Source organism: Canis aureus, chromosome 18 (genome assembly GCF_053574225.1).
Source record: "Canis aureus isolate CA01 chromosome 18, VMU_Caureus_v.1.0, whole genome shotgun sequence".
Lineage (NCBI taxonomy): Eukaryota > Metazoa > Chordata > Mammalia > Carnivora > Canidae > Canis > Canis aureus.
The window spans coordinates 26,401,217-26,420,306 of NC_135628.1; the positions used below are offsets into that span (position 1 = coordinate 26,401,217).

Below are 19,090 nucleotides of genomic sequence, written 5' to 3' on the forward strand. Positions count from 1 at the left end.
AAAAGTTCCAGCATACTGTTAGAGCAAAAAAATTATACGACAGGATAGACTGAAGAAGTAAGAGAAACAGTTTCACTTTCCAAGCTGGGTGGGAAGCTGCTAAAGATACCTATTTTTTTCTCACCCCATCTACAGTATTGAGGCATGCTATTTGACTGTAGGGCAGGGAATGGTTTGGAGGATAGCAGCCAGGGTTTGGAATGGAACACATAAAAGGAATGCAGATCCTATTAACTGCATGGGAGGAAGCCAGCTCATGAGCCGCTGGGAACATCTTGCTTAAAGATCCTCTTGCCTCAAGTTGGCCCATGGACACTCCAAAATTCTGCTTGCTTCACTCTCCCCACATCCAACCACTGGGGGCGGTGGAAGCGTCTGCAGATAGTTAGTGAGCACACACATGCATACAGAGCTTGCCTGCTCTGTGGAACTAGGAGACAACACACAAAACAGTACCATTCTATGGAAAGCAAGCAAACAAGCTATCAGCACTTTGGCTTTGCAAGATCAAGAGAAGGCATATAATCTTAAGATTTTCCAAGGAAACAAGAAGTGGGGTGAGGTATATCCATATAAAAAGCCTGAAAATGCCTCAGAATCCCTAATACTCCTCATCGAGGTATTTTTATCCCTAAGCCAGTCAGTATAAAGGAGGAGGTGATTGTTTCTTTAAATGCAAAGACAGTATTGTAAGACTTTAAGCTGCATGAAAAAGCAAGGAAACATTATACCACCAAAGGGACACATGATTTTCCATTTCCCAAAGAAATGGAGATCTGCAATTTGCCTGATAAAGAATTCAAAATAATTGTTTTAAGAAAGCTCAGCAAGCAATTATTGGAAAGTAGACAATTCAATAAAATCGTGAAAACAATACATTTACAAAATGATAAGTATAACAGAGATAGAAATCATAAAAAAAGAATAGAAATTCTGCAGAATACAGTGAATATAATGAAAAAATGCAAAAGAAAGCTTCAATAGACCACTGGATGAAGCAGAGGAAAGAATCTATGAATTAGAAGACAGGTCATTTGAAATTACCAGCTAGAGGAGAACAATTAAAAAAAAATTAAAAAGAAGGAAGAAAGCTTATATGAACAACAGAATACTAAAAACAATAGTATATACATTATTGGAGCTTTAGAAGGAGAAAAGAGGGAGAAAAGGGAAGAAAGCTAACTTAAAGTAGTAATGACTGAGAACTTCCCACATCTAGGGAGACATCTAGACTTCCAAGTTCATGAAGTGAGGAAATTCAAATTCTTCACATACAAAGTAACCTCCATAGGGCTATCAGTGGATTCTCAGCAAGAATCTTGCAGGTCAGAATAGTGGGATAATATATTCAAAGTGCTGGAAGAAAAAATAATCTGCCAACCAAGAATACTTGAGCTGGCAAAAGTGTTCTTCAGAAATTAAGAAGAGTTAGCCTTTCTCAGACAAACAAAAGCTTAGGGAATTTTTCAGTACTAGATGTGCCTTTCAAGAAATGCTGATAAGGGGATCCGTGGGTGGCTCAGCAGTTTAGCTCCTGCCTTTGGCCCAGGGTGTGATCCTGGAGTCTCGGGATTGAGTCCCGTGTTGGGCTCCCGGCATGGAGCCTGCTTCTCCCTCTGCCTGTGTCTCTGCCTCTCTCTCTCTCTCTGTGTCTATCATGAATAAATAAATCTTAAAAAAAAAAAAAAGAAATGCTGACAGGAGTTCTTAAAGTTGAAATTAAAGAATGCAAATATATAAAAGTAACTTAAAAATATGAAACACACTGATAAAATAAGCATATAGTCAAAATCAGAATATGCCAATACTGTAATATGATGGTGTGTTAATCACTTACCTCTAGTGTAAAGTTTAAGGTCAGAAGTAGTAAAAATAATTATAGCTATAATAATTAATTATTGGATATACAATATAAAAGAGATAAATTATGACATTAAAACATAAAACATCAAGGAAAGGAGTTTCTGTATGTTTTCAAAGCTGTTACCAGTTTAAAACAGACTGTTATATCCATAAGATGTTTTACACTGATTTTCCCTAATTGAAAAACATAGTAACAACAAAGCAAAAACCCACAAAAGCAAAAACCTACAAAAGATAAAGAGAAGGTAGGGCATCAGTTGGTTAAGTGTCAGACTCTTGGTAATAACTTAGGTCATAATCTTATGGTGGTGCAATTGAGCCCTATGGTGGGCTCTGTGATAGCAAAGAGTCTGCTTCAGATTCTCTCTCCCTCTCTTTCTTCTCCTTTCCCCATTTGTATATGCACTCTGTCTCTAAAATACATAGATAAAAATAAATATTTTCTAAAAAGATAAAGAGAAGGCAATGAAAGAATACCACTACAGAAAATCATTAATTCACAAAGGAAGGCATCAGAGAGGAAGAAAAGAAAAAGCAACTACAACACTTTTAATTCCATTAAAAAAGATGGCATTAGTCAGTACCTATCAATAATTACTAAAATGGGTAAACTCTAACCAAAGGTCAAGGCTTGCTGAATGAAAAACAATAACAAAAACACAAGACCTCACTACATGTTGCCTACAAGAGATTCACTTCACCTCTAAGGACACATACTTCTAAACAACAAATGGATCAAAGAAGAGATCAAAAGAGAAATCAGAGAATATCTTGAAACAAATTAAATGCAAACACAATATACCAAAACTTATGGGATGCAGCAAAATCAGTTCTATAAGAAAAGTTTAAAGTGATAAATGCCTATATTAAGAAAATGAAAGATCTCAAATGAACCACCTAACTGTATACCTTTACAACTAGAAAAAGAACTAAGCCTGAAGTTAGCAGAAAAAGGAAATAACAATGATCAGAATGAAAATAAGTGAAATTGGGACACCTGGGTGGCTCAGCGGTTGAGTGTCTGCCTTCAGCTCAGGTCATGATCCCAGGGACGTGGGATTGAGTCCCACATTGGGCTCCCTGCATGGACCCTGCCTCTCCCTCTGCCTGTGTCTCTGCCTCTCTCTTTCTCTCTGTGTGTCTCATGAATAAATAAATAAAATCTTTAAAAAAAAGAAAATAAGTGAAATTGAGACAATAAAGACAATAGAAAAAGACAAAGGAAACTAAGAGCTGGTTTCTTGAAAAGGTAAACAAAATCGACAAACCAATAGCTAGACTAAGAAAAAAAGAGAAAAGACTCAAATATATATGAGATATATAAGAAGATATACAACTGCTATCACAGAAATATAAAAGATCACAAGAGACAATTATGACATAATGAATAATTATACACCAGCAAACTAGATAACCTAGAAGAAATGAATAAATTCCTAGGAAACAATACAATCTATTCAATAATGAGCAAAGGGATTGAATCAATAATCAAAAACCTCTCAACAAAGGCAGGCCCAGGATCAGATGGTTTCACTGTAACTTCTGCCAAACACTTAAGAAGAATTAATGCCAACCCTTCTCAAACTATTTCAAAAAACTGAATAGGAGGGAACACTTCCTAACTCATTTTATAGAACAGGATTACCCTGATACCAAAGCTAGATGAGGATACTACAAGAAAGAAAACTACACATCAATCTCTCTCTCTCTCTCTCTCTTTTTTTTAAGATTTTATTTATTCATGAGAGACTCACAGAGAGAGAGAGAGGCAGAGACATAGGCAGAGGGAGAAGCAAGCTCTATGTGGGGAGCCTGATGCAGGACTCGATCCCAGGTCTTCAGAATTACGCCCAGGGCTGAAGGCAGCACTAAACCTCTGGGCCACCAGGGTGGCCCTCAATATCTCTTTTGAATAGAGTTGCAAAAATTCTCAACAAAATAGTAGCAAACCAAATTCAACAGCACATTAAAAGGATCATACACCATGGTCAGGTAGGATCCATCCCTGGGATGCAAGGATGATGGTTCAGTATATCCCAATCAATAAATGTGCTACATCACATTAATAGAGCAAATGATAAAAATAATATGATTAGCTCAATAGATGCATAATAGAAAAAACAAAATTCAACCTTTTTCCCGATAAAAGTTCTCAACAAAATGGGTATAGAGGAATTATTTCAACATAGCAAAATCCATGTATGTTAAGCCCACAGCTAATATACTCAGTGGTCACAACTTAAAAGCTTTTCCTCTAAAGTCAGGAATAAGACAAGGGTGGGGATGTAAACTGGTTCAGTCAGAATAGAAAACATGAAATTTCCTCAAAATATTAAAAACAGAACTCCCATATGATCCAGCAATTCAGCTCTGGGTATATATCCAAAGGCAAAACCAGTATATTGAAAAGATATCTGTGCTCTTATGTTTATTGCAGTATTACTCCCAAGAGCCAAGAATGGAGACAATCTGTCTCCATAAAGAAGATATGGTAAATGTATACAATAAAATAATATTCAACCATGATAAAGAAGGAAATCCTGCCATTTGGGACAACATGGATGGTCCTTGAGGGCATTATGCTAAGCAAGAGAAGTAAGACAAAGAAAGACAACTACTGCATGGTCTCATTAACATATGGAACCTAAAAAACCCAAACTTATAGAAACAGAATAGAATAGTTGCTCCCAGTGGCTGGGAGGTGGAGGAATCAGGGAGATGTTAGTCAAAGGGCATAAACCTGCAGTTAGAAGATGAATAAATTCTTGAGATTGAACACACAGCATGTGATTATAGTCAACAATACTGTATTATATACTTTAAAGTTGCTGAGCCATTTTTTTTTACTTACTAAAATCACTTTATTTTTTATTTTTTAAATCTTTAGTATTATAAATAAATATGAGAATATTATAAAAAAAATGTGTGTGAGGGAGAGAGTTCATGCAAGAAAGTACAAACAGGTAGAGGAAGAGGAAGAATTAGGCTCCCTGCTCAGGTCTTGATGTAGGTCTCGATCCTAAGACCCTGGGACCATGACCTTAGCCAAAGACAGACAGACTCAACCAACTGAGCCACCCAGGTCCCCCTAAAATCACTTTATTTGAAGTCCAGATGGGATAATTAGCTTTTTAAAAAAAAATTATAGTAAATATTTAATAAGTGAATATAACAAGGTATACTTATTAAACTTGGGACTAGGTCTTAAATGTTCTCAACACAAAATTGAAATTATAGTTTTGTGATATGATGGAGGTATTAGCTAATGCTATAGGGTAATCATGTTGCAGGATATAAATGTATCAGATCAACACCTTAAATTTACACAATGCTATATGTCAATTATATTTCAATAAAAAATAGTTAACAAAATAAGAAATTTGATTGAAGTGTTAACAATAGAAAAGATACTCAAGTTAGATAGATTTGAGATTATGAAAAATAATTACTACATGACTCAAAAGACAGAAAACAATAGAAATGAAGTAGCATTATTCTTTTAATCTTTATAGAATTACTGTATGCTAACATTTATTATAATATTAAACAATGTTATCATTATAAGACATATTTAATTTTCAACCTTTAAACTGTATTTGAGATGCGAATTCTCTCAAGAAAAAGTCTACTGGAAATTCTTGCAAATTATGAGCAAGAATTAAAAGCAGAATTTGCCATCTCAAATATTCCTGAGGATGAAAGTTCCAAAATCACATACAGTTTTCTGACATAACAAATAACATAAAAACTATGGAGAAAAGACTATTATGAGAAAATATTTTTGTCTTTCACTTATCTCAGATAAATTTTTACTTAGTGAGACAAATATGCTATATGGTCATTGTAGGACCTATTAGCAGCTGACAGTGGAAAATTATGGCTCTTCGCGGTCATGTTTTTTGCAGCATTTACTGTCATGACTTTAAAATTTTCATTACCATTTTTTAAGATTTTATTCATTTATTCATGAGAGATACACAGAGAGAGAGAGAGGGAGAGAGAGAGAGAGAGAGGCAGAGACACAGGCAGAGGGAGAAGCGGGCTTCATGTAGGGAGCCCGACGTGGGACTCGATCCTGGATCTCCAGGATCACACCCTGGACCCAAGGCAGCGCTAAACTGCTGAGCCACCGGGGCTGTCCTCATTACCATTTTTAAAAAGATTTTATTAACTTATTCATGAGAGACACACAGAGAGAGGCAGAGGCATATGCATGCAGAGGGAGAAGTAGGCTCCTTGCAGGGAGTCTGATGTTGGACTTGATCCCAGGATTCCAGGATCATGACCTGAGCCGAAGACAGATGCTCAACCACTGAGCCACCCAGACGTCCCTTCATTTCTATTTTTAAAAAAATTTTACTTATTCTTTTATACTAGAAATTCATTTTATGATTTGATATTCAGCAAAGTTATAAATTTTTGTCACTCAACTTTTGGTATTAGTGTAACAAATATATATGTGTTTAAGTATATATATATATTTTTTTTTTTTCAAAACACTTCTAGTGTGATGGGACATAACTTAGTTGAAATTAAAAAAAAAAAAAGCCTTTGTGAGAAAGTTGCTTTAAATGACACCATGGTCTTGCTTCTGCTTTATAGTATCAACTAAATTCTCAGTAGTTTTGCTTACCACATTTTCCCCCTGAATTCTAACCCTTGTTCCTCTAAAATTCATGGGAATGGAGTGGTCAGTTTACTTTGGTTTGAGCCTAAGTGAACAATTTAAAGCAACTCTTTAAACCCATTAAAAATCCTCCTACTCTGGAAGTGTTCTGCCAAGACTAACTCAAAGCCACAAAAGATTTGGGGTTGGTGCCAAATTGGAACCTGTAAGAACTGTGTGGGCCTTTAACTCAGCAAAAATTCCATCTTTTACAGAAACTCAGAATATTAAATAGAAGAATACAAAGTAATTTTCCAGACCAAGAGCATTTAGGATAAAACCATGGAACTCTACAAGGGAATTCCCCAAGTGAAAAGTCTTTCCTTGGAATAAAATGGAAGGATCACAGCATTCTCTAGAGAAGAGACAAGGTCTTGCATGGGGCAGAAATCCAACTTTGCCATGGAGTCATTTTGTAATCTGGGCTTATCAACATAGTCTCTTCATGTTTACTCTGTTTCCTAATAAAGTAAGTACTTATAATGGTAACTAATTATTTGTCCATTAGCTAGTACTGCACATTAAAAAAAAATTTATTGTTTTACTCTTTGAGTTCGCAATAGTAATAAGAGCTCCCAAACATCAGTAGTACTTGTAGCATGCCTGAGTGGGTGGCTTATATACCAGCTCTATTTTGAGCATTACTCTGCTATGCACTGTGAAAAGTACTTTATGCAAATTTCAATAAATATTATATATTATTACTATTATACAAATGATCTAATTTAGTCATTGCTTTATTAGCCTTATTTTTACAAGAGGAAATTGAAGCTTAGAAGACTTAAATAACTTTGTTAACAACAGCTATTTTTTTAAAGATTTTTTTTTTTTTTTTACTTATTTATGAGAGAGAGAGAGAGAGAGAGAGAGACAGAAAGACAGATTGAAGAGAGAGCCAATAGGGAGAGGGGCAGAGGGTGAGGGAGGAAGAGAAAGACATGGGTTCCTTGCTGAGTGCAGAGCCTGATGTCAGGCTTAATCTCACAACCCTGAGATCATGACCTGACATGTAATCAAGAGTTGGACACTTAACTGACTGAGCTACCCAGGCCCCAAAACAACGATTAAAGTGGTGGAACCAAATTTGTCTACTCTAAAGCCTAAGTTCTTAACCACTGAGCTACTCTGGTATTCTATATATTTCAAACTCATTATCAGCTCTGAAGTTTACAGGGGCATTCTGAAGCACACTAATTTTTTGGCTTCAAAAGGCAAAAGAAATTCCTACCCTTTTCCTTTTCAGCTCCTTTGAGGATTATTTTTTTCCCACTAAGTCTGTGAGGAAATGCTCATGGCAGCTTTCTGAATTTGAATCTCACTTGTAAATTGGAACAAAATCCTACACCCTCTATTTCACATACACATTGTGAGAATATAATGACATGATGTGTGTCAAAGGGCTCTGGAAACCATAAAGCAATTTCTTTACAAATGTAAGGCATCACTGAGTTATCTTGTCTTTGCCCCTATCTTTTAATAGTAATACCTACTATTTACTGGACCCTTTACTCTTTGCTAGTTATTGTGCTAAATGCATTATATATATTTACTCCTTCAATCGTCACCATAATTCTATGAAGCAGCACTGTAATCCTATTTTAAAGATGAGGAAACTGAGATTCAAAGTGTTTAACTTGCCTTAATTTGGATAGTCATTCAGTGACTGACCTGGAGTTTTTACCCATTTATGTCTGGATTTAAGGAGAGGGTATTAATAATATATCTATATCTAGATATAGGTATATATTTATCTACATATAAATTTAATATTATCAGCCCAATATTTAAGAGAAAAGATATTGCTGAAAAGGAACTTATGACCCAAAAGCTAATGGCTGATTGTAGGCTTGGTTCAACAATGAGTCTTTAGAAGGAGGTAATGTTACTACTGGTTTCTCTGGGATTATTATTATTATTTTTAAATATTTTATTTATTTATTCATGAAAGACACAGAGAGAGAGGAAGAGACATAGGCAGAGGGAGAGAAGCAGGCTCCCTGTGGGGAACCGATGCAGGACTCTATCCCAGAATCCTGGGATCACAACCTGAGCCAAAGGCAGATGCTCAATGACTGAGCCACCCGAGCACCCCTCTCTGGGATTATTGAACTGTAATTCTTGGAACACTTGTGTCAGGATGCAGACTTCTTCATAAAAATACAGATTCTCGAGTCTCTGCACATATTATTAAATCAGAGTTTCTGGAGAATATTAACCATAAATACATATTTTTAACAAATTCTACAAGTAATGTAGTGCAAATTAGAGTTTGAGATCCATTACATAAATAATGAGCACTCTGGTTCTATCCCTGGTTGTTTTATATATAGGATTTTTGCAAAGTTTCTCTTTTAAATGGAAGAAAAATAACTTCTCAGGGGCAGTGATACTTTTATTTCAAAATATGAATTTATTACATAATATGAATTATAAAAGATTACATTAATGTAGCTCTGATGTGTAAAATATCCCAGCCAGACAGCCAGGCACTCAAAATGTATTTTGTCTACCAAGGCCATCGACTCCATTCTCATTTAAACATTATATAAAAGAAAAGTTATAATTGATCACGAGATTAATTTCCTCTAGGCAAAGAAACACCAGCTAGTCACATGTGAGGGCCATTTGCTTGTTAATAGGTCCTTCTGAAAATAAACTACAAAATTAAATCACAGGATCTAAATGAACAATTAGACAAGTTGTCAGAAGCAATGCTTTTCCCCTCTGAGTTTTATAAACGTTTCTGAAATCATTTTTAGTTCACTGGGGGAAAATTACTTTTCCTTAGATAATTCACAGTATTTTATTCATTTCAAAAACAGATTATAGAGACTTTTATATACCACAAATCCAACTTAATGAACTATGATTTTTACTGAATTTTTTCTAAGAAATATAGAAGGGATTCATTCCCAGTCTCAATGGAGCTGGATTTTCCTCTCTCCTAAAGTTTTGCTTAAAAGGAAAATGTATCTTAAGGAAACCTCTGAATACTGTCAAAAAATTAGTAGATTGGTAATATATTTGCTAACATAACTTATTTTGCCAAACAATTGATAAGATTGGGGGGGGGGTGCAGTTTAAAATGTATCCAGGATTTGTTTTAATCAGGTATGGTAAAATGCACAGATACGGAAATGTTTGTCATAAATAAAGTGTAAACTCATAGATCCTAGAAACATGAGGCATGCCACTCTACTCAGGGCCACACAGGGAGGTAACAAAACTTGCCAGGAGGCAGAGAAATCTGGGGAAACTGTGCACAAGAATACCTTTACTGTGGTATTCACAGGAAAGGCATAGCAATACAGTTGATAAGCAGGCTTAGAATTGGCTAGTTTGAATAATTTCATCAGATTTTGGGGTATAGGGGCTCTCTCTAGTTGTTCGGTAGTGACCTTGAGGTGATAGGACAGGGGGATAGTGGCTTACTCAGAATGTGAAAGCCTAATAAAGGAGATGTTTGAAGGTATGGGCTCTGGATTGGTTTATTTATTTTTTTTTCTGGATTGGTTTATATATGAAAGGTGCACTACAGGATGAATTGTTTGCTATCTCCAGGAATTAGCTAACTCTGGGAGGGGCAGTCTCTTCAGGGTCAGCAAGGCCCCAAGATGTCAAAGTATCAGAAAATATGATATAAAACAGGACAAATTATTGAATTCAAATGTTAGATGTACTTGTAGATGTGTGGGTAGGTGGTTTCCTACATACCAGCTTCTGAGGTCATGTGTTAATGTTCTATCAATTCTCAAAGAGTGAAAGGGCACTTTTTAAAACTTAGCTTTAAATTCTTAATAAACAGTTTTATAATGGCATTTTAAATTTAGAGCAAGAAAAAAAAATAAACTCTACAGCAATATTTGGCATCTAAGTCTATCTGTTCTGAAATTTTGTGTGGGGCCAAAGAGAAGTACTAATTGGATTTCTTCCTTGCAACATCAAACACTTGAATATCACAATTAGGGATGGAGTTGGCTTGAGAAAACTTATAAATCTGAGGAACTGCTACATCTCAACAGTAGCTACTATAGGCATGGAGGCAGGGCATTAGCTAAGATTCCATTGGTTTTCTGATGAAAAGGATACAGAACTCATTCCATCTGAAGAACATTTGAGAAAAGTAGAGCTGGGTAAAGGGCCCAAATGCGGAGTAGAAGTGATCGGAATGAAGACAAAAGAAACAGAAGGGAGGAATTAGATAAAGTTTAGAAAGGAAGGCTCTTTGATTACAGCATTACCCTATTTTCCAAATGTCCTCATCTGGCCAGAAAGGTGCTTTTCCTTTTATTGTACTGGAATACCTATGACAGATTTTATGTTTCTTGGAAGACTGGCTTCTAGTCCACAGAAACTTTTGTAGGTAACTGAAAGGCGTCAGCATGAGGAGCAACAGTGTTATGGCATGAATTGCTTTAGCAATGATAGTCTGAACTGGGTTACCTCCTTGTTTTTTTCCTCAAATTTTATGTATCAAACAATAATAACAACAAAATTGATTATTTCTGAGGGAAGTACATTAATTAGGACTCTTTAGGTTGCAAGTGGCAGAAATCCAACACCAAATAGGTAAATGAAAAACAGCCCTGGGAGTTTGTCAGCTTCAGGCACAGCCAGACTCTGGGACCAGAATTATGCTTAAATCTCATCCTAAGGCAGTCCAGGTGGCTCAGCGGTTTAGCGCTGCCTTCAGCCCAGGGCATGATCCTGGAGACCCGGGATCAGGTCCCACCATCAGGCTCCCTGCATGGAGTCTGCTTCTCCCTCTGCCTGTGTCTCTGCCTCTCTCTTTCTCTCTCTCTGTGTGTCTCTCATGAATAAATACTCCCCCCCCCCCCCCGCCCAAATCTCATCCTACCAGAAGATAAAACTTTTGGTGAGCCAACGCACCTATGCTGGAAACTTCAAAATACTCCCTGGATTAGGATGATTTCTCTTGTAGGTTCTCCTGGGTGAGGACAGAGAGGCAGACTTCTGAAAGTGGACTGGAGAAGTAAGTGGACACTGAGATGATGAAAGTCAATCAGGAAGCCCTAATTTTTCCTTTTTAAGTTGTCTAATAAATATTTATTGGCCACCTACTTTGTGTTACCTACTGAGGACAGAATAAATCAAGGAGAAAATTTTTCTTTAAGTTGCTTTAAAGCTAGTTTAAGATGTTAAGAATGAATATTCTCCTTGATTTTAGCAAAGAGCCAAAAGTGATTGTCGGGAAATAGAGTGGCTAGATGACCTTTAGCTGGAGGCTTTCTCTGAGCCTTGCAATGCAACGGCAGTGGGGGACAGGATAACATCTCTTGAATGAGTCTGCTCTTTCAATGAAAAGACCCCAAATAGCCAGGGGAATTTTAAAAAAGAAAACCATAGCTGGGGGCATCACAATGCCAGATTTCAGGTTGTACTACAAAGCTGTAATCATCAAGACAGTGTGGTACTGACACAAAAACAGACACATAGATCAATGTGTGAACAGAATAGAGAATCCAGAAGTGGACTCTCAACTTTATGGTCAACTAATATTCGATAAAGGAGGAAAGACTATCCACTGGAAGAAAGACAGTCTCTTCAATAAATGGTGTTGGGAAAATTGGACATCCACATGCAGAAGAATGAAACTAGACCACTCTCTTGCACCATACACAAAGATAAACTCAAAATGGATGAAAGATCTAGATGTGAGACAAGATTCCATCAAAATCGTAGAGGAGAACACAGGCAACACCCTTTTTGAACTTGGCCACAGTAACTTCTTGCAGGATACATCCATGAAGGCAAGAGAAACAAAAGCAAAAATGGACTATTGGGACTTCATCAAGATAAGAAGCTTTTGCACAGCAAAGGTTACAGTCAACAAAACTAAAAGACAACCTACAGACTGGGAGAAGATATTTGCAAATGTCGTATCAGATAAAGGGCTAGTTTCCAAGATCTATAAAGAACTTATTAAACTCAACAGCTAAGAAACAAACAATCCAATCATGAAATGGGCAAAAGACATGAACAGAAATCTCACAGAGGAAAACATAGACATGGCCAACACGCACATGAGAAAATGCTCTGCATCACTTGCCATCAGGGAAATACAAATCAAAACCACAATGAGATACCACCTCACACCAGTGAGAATGGGGAAAATTAACAAGGCAGGAAACCACAAATGTTGGAGAGGATGCAGAGAAAAGGGAACCCTCTTACACTGTTGGTGGGAATGTGAACTGGTGCAGCCACTCTGGAAAACTGTGTGGAGGTTCCTCAAAGAGTTAAAAATAGAGCTACCCTATGACCCAGCAATTGCACGGCTGGGGATTTACCCCAAAGATACAGATGCAGTGAAACGCTGGGACACCTGCATCCCAATGTTTCTAGCAGCAATGTCCACAATAGCCAAACTGTGGAAGGAGCCTCAGTGTCCATCAAAAGATGAATGGATAAAGAAGATGTGGTTTATGTATACAATGGAATATTACTCAGCTATTAGAAATGACAAATACCCACCATTTGCTTCAATGTGGATGGAACTGGAGGGTATTATGCTGAGTGAAATAAGTCCATCAGAGAAGGACAAACATTATATGGTCTCATTCATTTGGGGAATATAAATAATAGTGAAAGGGAATAGAAGGGAAGGGAGAAGAAATGGGTAGGAAATATCAGAAAGGGAGACAGAACATGAAGACTCCTAACTCTGGGAAACGAACTAGGGGTGGTGGAAGGGGAGGAGGGCGGGGGGTGGGGGTGAATGGGTGACGGGCACTGAGGGGGGCACTTGACGGGATGAGCACTGGGTGTTATTCTGTATGTTGGCAAATTGAACACCAATAAAAAATAAATTTATTATTAAAAAAACAAATATTTTATGTTAAAAAAATAATAGTGAAAGGGAATAGAGGGGAAGGGAGAAGAAATGGGTAGGAAATATCAGAAAGTGAGACTGAACATGAAGACTTCTAACTCTGGGAAATGAACTAGGGGTGGTGGAAGGGGAGAAGGGGGGGTGGGGGTGACTGGGTGGCAGGCACTGAGGTGGGCACTTGACGGGATGAGCACTGGGTGTTATTCTGTATGTTGGCAAATTGAACACCAATAAAAAATAAATTTATTATTAAAAAAAGAAAGAAATGGTCTCTCTCTGGGAATGACCTTGATCTCTCCATTGTGAAATTGCTCTTGTGCTTGATAGAGATGCCTTGATTTTGCAAAGAAAGATTCTTTAGCTAGTTTTCTTGTTTTGTTTTGTTTGCTATTAAATAGTCTGCTTATCAGCTGATTAAACAGAAATCTTCATTTAGAAAAGCTCATCCATGGGGGGAAAATTGCTCATTCATGGGAATCTATGCCATTTAGTCACTATTCTAATTTGATAATTCAATCAGCACTGCTAGACCCTGTGGGAGGTTTGGCATAGAGGGTGAAGAAGGTTCATGATCTAAAGATTGTCATGACAAGCACTCTTGTGAGATAAGTGATAGCTAATAGATGTGGCTACAGGACAAGATGTACCCTCATCATATGATGTGTATCAGTAATTGACTTCACAGGAATTTCAGCAATGCTTATAATTATTAAATGGTTTTAAGCCATAAAATTGTGATAGTCAGGCCCACCCCCCGCCCTCCTCCCCTTCTACCACCCCTAGTTCGTTTCCCAGAGTTAGCAGTCTTTACGTTCTGTCTCCCTTTCTGATATTTCCCACACATTTCTTCTCCCTTCCCTTATATTATATTCCCTTTCACTATTATTTATATTCCCCAAATGAATGAGAACATATAATGTTTGTCCTTCTCCGACTGACTTACTTCACTCAGCATAATACCCTCCAGTTCCATCCACGTTGAAGCAAATGGTGGGTATTTGTCATTTCTAATAGCTGAGTAATATTCCATTGTATACATAAACCACATCTTCTTTATCCATTCATCTTTCGTTGGACACCGAGGCTCCTTCCACAGTTTGGCTATCGTGGCCATTGCTGCTATAAACATCGGGGTGCAGGTGTCCCGGCGTTTCATTGCATTTGTATCTTTGGGGTAAATCCCCAACAGTGCAATTGCTGGGTCGTAGGGCAGGTCTATTTTTAACTGTTTGAGGAACCTCCACACAGTTTTCCAGAGTGGCTGCACCTAATTTGAAAGCTGGTGCTCTTTGCCTACACCACCCGGTCTCTGTGTGCCTCAGCTGGTGAGAGTCTAACAGGATGAGGATGTTTGCTCAGTTAAATCACAAAAATCAGTAAACAATGTGGAAAGCCAGAAGGCCACTCCAGAGACAATAACCAATCAATCCGCAATCGGTTATTTAAATAATTACAGGAGATGTTAGTTAATGGAGCCTGTATGATAATGGAGCCTGGACAGAGTTCTGTATAGTAATTTCTATGCCATTCAGTGTTTTTATTGTCTCTACTCTCCCCTACTCCAGAAATTTGGAAAGCTTTTTTTCCTGGAAAGAAAGTATTGCATAGAAAAAAAAAATTGTGATTGTCATCTCACATCTTTATGCTTTGACTTGCTTATAGTAAAATAAAGGAGTTTCCTAGATGTCACTAAAACATTTAGGCTCCAAAATTCTATGTTTCTAGGGAGGCTTCAGGGATGTAGTCACAAGACGTGGGTCAGAGAGTACTTTCTACCTGTTTGCTGCATTACTTTAGGCCAGTGATTCAGAACCAGGAATGATTTTGTTCTCCGGGCGGACATTTACTAATGTCTGAAGATACTTTTGGTTGTTAGAATTGGGAGTGGTGGTGCATCAAGTGGGTAGAATCCACAAATGTTGCTAACTATCATGCAATGCACAGGAGAGGGCCCCATAGCAAAAATTATCCAGTCCAATAATACTTAGGTTTGGAAACCCTGTTTTAGACAAATCACCTCAAGCTTTACGATCCTTAGTTTTCTTTCCTTTTTTTTTTTTTTTAAGATTTTGTTTATTCATGAGAGAGTGAGAGAGAGAGAGAGAGAGAGAGAGAGGTAGAGACATAGGCAGAGGGAGAAGCAGGCTCCCTTGCAGAAACTCCATGTGGGATTTATCCCAGGACCCTGGGATCACACCCTGAGCTGCAGGCAGATGCTCAACCACTGAGCCACCCAGGCATCCCTATGATCCTTGGTGTCTGCATTTCTTGAATACTATTTTTTGATGACAGTAAATGAAATAGTTGTGAAGGCACTCAGTTAACGACAGAGTGTGGCTATATTATGGTCATTAATTTGAGTGTTGCCTCCACAGTGACAACAGAGAGGGAGGTCCGCAAGTGGAGCAAAGGTACTGGGACACAATAATGAGGGGAGATCAGTGAAATTTTGCCATCTGGGAAGGTGTTACAAAATAGAAAAAACTGCTTCCTTGACTTTGCTGTTACTATTGACTTTCCCCCTTTCTTTTGTGGCCTCTGATGTAATTTTCTGGAAGGTCTTGGGACACTGTCATCTGGGTAATTCTGTGGCTGAAATACTGCACTTGAAAGTTTGAGAGACTTGAGTGTGAATCCTACTTTACCATTTCTGGTCTGTGTGACTTCACTTTTCTGGCACCCAGATTAAGATGGGTATATTTCCTACTTCATAAGGCTAATCCTGAGGCTTCAAAAAGAATACTGTATGTTAAGCTAGAGACTATGATCACAGAATAAATGTGAGCCCTAATCATCACTATTTTCTGCCTCAGTGCTATAGTGGTCACTTCAAGCATCTTTCCCTTTACTTTTCTTCTGTCACACATCTCTTCTCCAGCTGAGCAACTTTCATTCTGTTTTCTTATGAGCAAATCAGTACCTGTTCTTCTTGCGTGGTTAAAATCAGCCAACTAAATCCATATTAGATTGAGATACAAATAATAAAGTTCAAACAAAGTTACATAAACAATACAACAAAAATTGCCTTTCCCTACAATAAAAGGGCAAGTTATTGACTATAATTTGCAGAATTTTGATGCTAAAATGGATCCTATAGCTCAAGGGTTCCCTGCCTAATTTTACATCAGAGTATTTCCTGGGGAGCTTTAAAAATACAGAATCTGGAACTCCATCTGAGCTCTACTGAATCAGAATCTTTGGCATAAGGCCCAGAAGTATGTATTTTCTAATAGCTCTCCAGTTTTTAAGATGTGTGGCTGGGTTTGGAGATGACTGATCAAAACTTTATTACCACAATTCTTCTCAGTACTGGAGCATGTTATTTATTTGTTTATTTTTTAAGATTTTATTTATTTATTCATGAGACACACACACACACACACACACACACACACACACAGAAGCAGAGACACAGGCAGAGGGAGAAGCAGGCTCCATGCAGAGAGCCCGACGTGGGACTTGATCCGGGGACCCCAGGATCATGCCCTGGGCTGAAGGCAGGCGCCAAACCGCTGACTTACCCAGGGATCCCCTAGTACTGGAGCATTTAAAAAAATATGGACATCAGAATTTCACGAGATCTACTGGACAGAATCTCTGGGAAAAGACATAACAACATAAATATATTTACATATATATTACATATATACATATATATTAACATGTGTATATATTATATATGCACACACATACACATACACACACACATATATAACAGTCTTGTTTGATTTCTACTGTAATCCTGAGCTTTGTCTGAAGAAAATTATTATCTCCAATTTTTGGATTGAATTTTAGGACTCTGAGACCATAATGGTTTATTCATGCTCGCAAAAGGGGGTGTATTTCATTATTTGTTCAAAATATTTGCTGTCCCTCCATACTAAGCCCTTCTCTGGAACCCCTCCAGAGAAATACAGAAGAGTATATGTACTGTTCTACCAACATCAACCTTCGTCTTAAAATTTGCTTTGACTGAGAATTACGAGTGGAAGAGGCCTTTGTCTCTTCTAAGAGGAAACTTTGAGCCTTTTTAATTACCAGTTTATTTTTTTCCCTCTGCCATAAGTCTAGCATGTCTGTTAGTGGCTGCTACTTTTGCCTGCATCACAGAATAAAGACTTGAAACAGAGTTGCGGCCAACCTGCAATGGTTGTTTTTTTTTTTTTTTTTTAAAGATTTATTTATTTATTTATTTATTTATTTATTTATTTATTTATTTATTTATTTATTTATGATAGACACATAGAGAGAGAGAGAGAGAGAGAGAGGCAGAGACACAGGAGGAGGAAGAAGCAGGCTCCATGCTGGGAGCCCGATGCAGGACTCGATGCGGGAATCCAGGATCTTGCCCTGGGCCAAAGGCAGGTGCCAAACCGCTGAGCCACCCAGGGATCCCCCTGCAATGGTTGTTAATTTGAGTACATAACAGGCCTTGTTTATCCCCCTGGGGTTCTGGAATGACTAACCTCCACTTTCTATTCCCTCTTCCATAACAGATGGAAGAGTGAGGATTAGAACCCAAGTCTTCTGCTCTTGCCTTTCTATTTGTATAATACTCATAGGAGAAAATAGATGTATCTGTCCTAGATAGGGAGGGGATTATTTGTTCCCATTGCTAGAGCTGAAACAGGGGAAAGATATGTTTTTGGTATATTCAAGTAGAATTTAGAATAGAGCTCTCAAATTTCTTCCAACCCAGAAATTCTATTGTTCTTTGACATTCCAAAGAAACATCAATGCCCACTGTTGTTACTTGGGCTAGTACTATTTGTGGAGTTATATAGTTGAGGCCTAACTGTGGCATTAATCTGTGGGATTGGCTGAGAAATAAACCATGGTATATAACATTCTTTTGTGGAATAAAGTTTGTACAAGTTTCAAATAATAGGCAAAAAAAAGGCCAATTTTTGAAACAAGTTCTTGTTTTTTACTTCAGGCTTCAGATAAAACTGAGAAGACTCAAATGATGTTTTCTAACTAAATATATACATTTTAACAGGGTGGTTGTGATTCACATTCTGCCCACCGGAGGGCCATACAAATCAGTTTCTCATAATATTTTTGTGATAAATTGTTTTACATATTTATTCCTAGAGCTTTTTTCTCTTTACAATTTATAACTTGAATTAAAAATTTTCAAGTTCTTTATAAAAAGATAAGTTCAGTCTGTTTCAGTTCTTTTAAACCCTTCATTACCATTCAAGTTTTGATGTCTATGGTAGATTAGAATTCCTATTTCATTTTCAGAGACTTAAAGTATTTTCACCGAATGCATTGTTCTGCAATTTAAGCATCTGAAACCAAGAGAGATGAGGTAATTTTAGTTAGAATCTAAGTTATTATTGACAATTCAAAATTTAAAAACCAGGATATATATTTTTAAAATTACCGGGTTGGAAATGGGAGGATAATTATTCTTAGTAAAATGTAAATAAAATAATAGCTATAATTTATTGACTATATACTTTGGGCCAGAATTTTTTTTAAGATTTATTTTTATTTATTTGAGAGAGAGAGAGAGGGAGAATGTACAAATGTGCAAATGAGCACCAGTTGGGGGAAGGGCTGAGGGAGAGAGACTCCTTAAGCAGGGAGCCTGATACAGGGTTTAATTCCACAACCCTGAGATCATGACCAGAACCAAAATCAAGACTCGTAACTTAACTGACTGAGCCACTCAGGTGTCCCTGGACCAGAATTATTTACTG

General features: G+C 37.3%; 1 protein-coding gene and 1 long non-coding RNA gene across 27 annotated transcripts in view; one reads left to right on the forward strand and one right to left on the reverse strand.

Annotated features, from left to right (window-relative positions):
- The window catches only part of ABCB5 (ATP binding cassette subfamily B member 5), a 154,631-nt gene that overhangs the window by 133,019 nt on the left and 2,522 nt on the right, over window positions 1-19,090 (reverse strand). For 12 of the 15 annotated variants that reach the window (XR_013356749.1, XR_013356751.1, XR_013356750.1 and 9 more), the window contains exon 2: window positions 18,579-18,676. The exons of the other annotated variants lie outside the window; for them this stretch is intronic. The gene's annotated coding sequence lies outside the window, so the exon portion shown is untranslated. The remainder of the gene's footprint in view (window positions 1-18,578; window positions 18,677-19,090) is intronic. 15 annotated transcript variants of the gene reach the window in all.
- LOC144288774 (uncharacterized) overlaps window positions 1-19,090 on the forward strand; it is a 229,162-nt gene that overhangs the window by 2,363 nt on the left and 207,709 nt on the right. For 11 of the 12 annotated variants that reach the window (XR_013356753.1, XR_013356762.1, XR_013356754.1 and 8 more), the window contains exon 2: window positions 6,745-6,998. The exons of the other annotated variant lie outside the window; for it this stretch is intronic. This is a non-coding gene — a long non-coding RNA (uncharacterized LOC144288774). The remainder of the gene's footprint in view (window positions 1-6,744; window positions 6,999-19,090) is intronic. 12 annotated transcript variants of the gene reach the window in all.